The sequence below is a fragment of the Erpetoichthys calabaricus genome, chromosome 14 (assembly GCF_900747795.2).
Source record: "Erpetoichthys calabaricus chromosome 14, fErpCal1.3, whole genome shotgun sequence".
In the NCBI taxonomy this organism is placed as follows: Eukaryota; Metazoa; Chordata; class Cladistia; order Polypteriformes; family Polypteridae; genus Erpetoichthys; species Erpetoichthys calabaricus.
Window position 1 is genome coordinate 69,944,032 of NC_041407.2, and position 5,735 is coordinate 69,949,766.

The window sequence follows — 5,735 nt, forward strand, 5'->3', positions numbered from 1 at the left end:
GCCTAGTGTGAATACTCCCACGGTCAGGGGTGTCAAACTCCTGGAAGGCTACAGAGCCTGCAGGTTTTCATTCCAACCAATTTCTTAATTCGTAACCAATTACTGTTGCTAATCAAACAGATATGTCTTCTCTTCATTTAAAACTTAATATTTGAATGGTACACTCAGAAAAAAAATGTTTTGGAAATGTCTGGTGTGGCAGAATTGAAGCAGCAACTAGCTGCTGAATAAAATATTGTATTTCACTGACAGAAAGAACTGGCTTCTAATTAAGATATTTTGGTGTGAAAACGATTGCCCTCCTTCAACTGAGATAGAAACCCAAAGTTAGCTGATCAACTTGTAGTTTGCTGTGCACCTCATTATTGTTTGACTGCTGGTAAAGGGAGAAACCAATCAAGTGTTTTGAATCTTAATTAAAATGAAAGCAAAATGTTTTCCATTATGAGAATTGGTTACTAAATAATAAAGTGGCTGGAATGAAACAATGAACCCTCTGCATTCCTCCGAGATCTGAGTTTGACACTCCTGCCTAGGAATTCCAGCATTCTTCCACATCTCAAAGACATGCAGCCACACCAGTTGCACATCTGCATAGGGAATCCACCTGAAGATATGCATGTCTGAGCCTGGAAGGTACTTGGATGGGAGACCATCTAGGAGGAGCTTGGGTTGGTGCCGGAAGAGGTGTTGGTGAGAATCAGAATTCACTTTATTGGCCAGGTACACTAATGTGTACTAGGAATTTGTTTTGATAGTATTGGGGCAACATGCAAGGACAACACAGAATACAAAAGATAAATATAAGAAGATAAAATATAAAATAAGATGCAGCATGCAAGGGCAATACAAAACAAATAAAGAGATAGTAGTATTAAAATGTTCAGGCAGTCTGGTGTGCAGGCATATAGAGATACTGAGTAGAAGTTCAGACCTGATTAGTAAGAATAACTGCACATGGAAAAAAACAGTTTAGGTGCTGAGCTGTTGTAGATTTCACTGCACAAAGACATTTGTTGGAGAGAAGTCTTTGGAACAGGTGATGATGCCCTGGGTTAGTTGAATCAACAATGAACTTTGTGTTCCTGTTCCTTACCCTGGGCTCATATAGGCCAGCAGGGGGCACATATCTTGTTGTCTGTGTGAGGATGTCAATGCCCTGTGGTGTAAAAATGGTACCTTCCTTTGGAAGAGAAATAAATCAAGGTCCTGATTCGCTGTGGTCATAAAATATCCCTGAGCATCTTTCAAAAAGAGTTGGTTTTATCCTAGGGTCGTAGCTAAATTGCCCACCATGACTTTGTTATTCTGGACCCCTAATCATCCCCTATATCTAATAGGCTATCGATTTTACCCCTTCACCACCTAATAGCTCATGTGTGGTGAGTGTACTGGTGCAAAAATGGCTGTCTTCACAACATCCAAGAAATGCTACACAGACGTGGCGGTTGAAGTGGTTCTCCACTCTCTCTGCAAAGTGCTCTGAGTAGGTTAGAAAAGTGCTATGTAAATGTAATTAATTAACAAATAATAAGATAGAAAAATGCAAGTTGTTCCAAATGATGGTGTATGTTGTCTGTTTTGCCTGGTAATGGACTGGGGCCTTTCAACGTGTGTTCCTAACTTGTGCTCAATAGTCTTAGATACACTCTAGGCCTCTTCTGACAGTTTATTGTAATGAATAGGTTGAAAATAAAGAATGGATGTAGTCATTACGCCAGGTGGTAAATTAGAGAACTTTACTACAGCAATTGCTTTATTCCAAGAAATTTCCTAATTACTTCTGAATTTCTTGCACATGAAAGGCACTTCTGTATGTTATAATGAATGAGTGACTACTTATTTGTACATATCACCCATTTACCAAACCCACTTATTTCACGACACGACTCAGAGGTACAAGAACTAATCCAGGGGCATCAAGCACATGCAGGAGCCAAAGATAAACCTTTATTTGTACCATTTTACTTTTAATGGAATCAAACATCTCAATTTAAAAGGCATTTAGATAGAAAAACCAACAACTGTTTCATAAAAAATACAATGGTAATAAGGAAAAAGTCATGATGTAGATGCCTTCTAGTTAGAAATGGGATGGCAAGAAGGCAAATTAAATAACGAGGTCAACTTGACACACATTAGCATTTGATTACAATACAAACCTGAAGGCAGTGTAGCCCTTCATGGAAAGCATTTAGGAATCCTGCTGTTGTTAATCTGAGTCATTTCATTCATTCATTTGTATGAAGTATCTTAAACTTATATAATACTTATAAAATAGTTAAAAAGATTGTTTACTGCAGATTTTGAACAATCCTTTAATACTTATTTCTTAATAAGCATTACATAAAGAATGTGCTTTCAGCCTTGCTGACTTGGATTAAGGTATCATGGCTATTTAACAAGCTATTTTAGAGCACTGTTAATGCAGGTTTGGTATTAGCAATCATGTTCTGAGTGGGGCTCCTCTGTGTTAAAGTTGACTCCAATCAGAAGATAGAAATAGTGCTTGCAGAAAAGTTAACAGAACTAAGCAGTCATTAGTGTTGCATTATTTCAGATGGATTCAAAAGGTGAGGGATTTGGTTTATGATATCTTGAGATAATTTGAACAACTGAGCGATTGTTTCATGACAGATTGCTTACCCTGCTACTTGTCACTCTTTTTAAGATTTGACTGTTGAGGCCCAGGAAGTGGAGCGAAATGCTGAAGCAGAACTACCACAAACTTCAGCAGATCTGCTGTCATCGGTATTGTGCAACAGTAAATCAAATGCTTTAGTGGCTTGTTGGGGTACTATGTAGCATGTTATACTGAAAGTATAAGTAATTGATTAGACATGCCATTTTATTTATAGATATGATATATATGGGCGGAGTGGTGGCTCTGAGGCTAGGGATCTGCACTGGCAATCGGGAGGTTGCTGGTTCGAATCCTGTAAACGCTACTTCGTTGGGCCCTTGAGCAAGGCCCTTAACCTGCAATTGCTCCATCCAGCCCTGCATGTAGGCCCTCTAACCTGCAGGGAAAAACTTGGGGGTTGGAGGCAGAACTGGCACTCCAGCCACCATAAAAAACCTCACACTGTTCCACTCCATCTGAACTTGTGTGGTCCTGAGGTGTCACCCGTCATCCCCCCCATCCCATCTCTCACTCTCTGATATTTGTAAAGGTGATGGTAAGATGGTGTATGGGATGTTTTGACTCTTCTTTGTGTGTTGGGGGTGTTTTAATAAGAAAGAAAATAAAATCAAAGTTGTGAAAGAAATGGAGTTACATTATTAATGTGCAGACTTAAAATGACATTAAAGGACATTGAAATGTATAGACTTTAAGAAAGAGTGCAACTGGTGGTGAGGTGGGGGGTAAACTGCCACTGTTTCAGGTTTATTTTTAAACAGAGGAAGCGCTATGGCACTGGGGAATACTGAAATAAACTTGAGCTACTGTACAATAAACTGGCAAAGTAAATATAACATTCACTTCATGAGTAAATTCTAATAGGAGATGTTGTGATGTTGTGTGGTTTTTTTTTTTTTTTTCTTCTCCTAATACTTGGAACATGGTAGGTGAAGCACAGTTTGAAAATTAAACTAAGGCCTGCCTTAAGTTTTTAATCTATAAAACATTCATTTTTCTATTAAAATGTTAATATTTTTAATGAAAGAGGAATTCTTGTAACATCTGAAATTCTTAACTTTGTTAACGAGCATACTTTGGCCCTCACTGAGGGGATGCTTCTCCAGTCTTTGCACCCTTGTCTTCTTGCTTTTAACTGAAGCAATTCAAGTGTGGTCTCTGCATCACCAAATTTTAGAATTGTATATTTTAAAGGGAGCTTTATTTTTGCATGTTGTCACCATGTAATAGGTAATCTCTTCTTTCTCCCACATCCCCGACACATGCTAGTTAGGCTGATTGATGACATGACATTTAGAGCTACACGTGTCTGTGCGGGTGGCTGCACCATGTGACGGACTGGTGCCCCATTCTGGGTCCAATTATTGCTTTGTACCTGATGCTATTAGGATTGGCACAAAACTACATCTGTTTCCTGTGGCTGGGGTATATGTGTAAGGTGTTTTTATTATTCACAGGGGGCTTTAAGTAGGTTAGAAAAGCTCTAGATAAATGTAATTAATTCTTAAATTACAGTGCATTGGGTTAACGTTTTTTTTTTCCATGCTGCTAGGGAAAGAAGGTAAAAGACTCATCATTTCAGCTGTATAGTCTTCATCAGGTGTGCAAGGAAAAGGAAAGAGCAGGTAACATCTATTAGGAGAGAAGGGTTAACAAAGCCAGGACATCTCAAAGGGGAAAAGGCGAGAGCAGGTGAGAAAAGCTGCCATTTGAGAGAAACAAGGAAGGGATTAAAAAGTTGTTCAGTCAATAAGACCTGGAGAAATATGTCCAGCCAGGCTGAGAATGAGTTTAGCTTCTGGTTTTATTTGAAAAGTGTATTTTATTTTTTACATATATAAACATTTACGCATGGAAATGTCTGTCTGTCCAGACCGGAAGTGCAAGGATACAGCATGAAGATCAAAGAGCCAGCAAGGCAGCCCCAACTTGATGAGTTGGAAGAAGAAAGAAGTACGAGGCTACAGCATGAAGCTGAAAGAAAGCGATTCCATTGCCAAAGAGAAACCGCCAATGACAGACAAACTTTTTTAGCCGCTAATACACAAGCAAGGCGAGCACATCGGCAATAGACGAGGGGGTTTGGGGGTGGCGAGTACATCTGAAAAACGAAACCGCCAACTCCGCATTTCAATTTTTTTTCTGACGATTTCAATAGTTTCGAGGAGTCCGGGCTTTTTACAGCCCAGGCTTACACGGCTAAAATTTTATATAATGCAGGAGTATGTGCCTATGGATGTTTTGTTTCAGATGAGCAATTAAATGCAGATGACTCTTTTTATTTAGAAAAGTAACTAAGTCCAAATGCAGCTTCAAGTGACCAAAATTAAGTTTAGGAAAACAAATCTGTTCCCACTGCATCAAAATATGTAAGTCTGAAAAAAGATTAAGTGAGGAGATCTGAATTTCAGTAACCTCTTCAGGCAATGGTAGTTTCCAACACATTGAGATTAGTTTTGTTCAATATGCATCTAGCCACAGAGCTCTAGGATGACGAAGTAAACTTTCTATAGTAAACATGGAACAGAGAATGGAATTTTGGTGTAGAAATCCATTGATGAGTGGCACATACAAAAATGCAAAAATATAAATGAATAAAATGATTTGACCAGTTGGCCACATTAAACACTAAAGTTGACATACAAAGGGTTGTGCTGTATAGTTGCCTGTTGGAGGAAGTCATTCCTTCTATTCCTAAGCTTGGCCATACTTTATGCCAAATAACATTTGTACATGGCTGCACTGTTTTTATGTATTCCAGTATGGAGACGCTGGTGCCAATCCTGGAACCATTAGGCACAATATAGGATTTTTTTTTTATTTGGCAGGGAACCTTTTTTCTTTTTGCTAGAAGACAATTGAATGAGTTTGTAACACTGGATTGAGAGAGTTAAACTGAAATGAATGTTAGTTTTCTTATTTTTGTGAAAACAGGTACATGTGCACTGCTTGATTGACAACAGACTTGAAGATCTCGTTTGTAATCTTGATGCCTGTGACCGTATACTGGCAGACCTCAAAAAGCTTGCCTCCATTCTCCAGGTGAGTGGATTTGGGTCTTTGAGGAAGCTTGATGTTACCCGAGGTGCTTTTA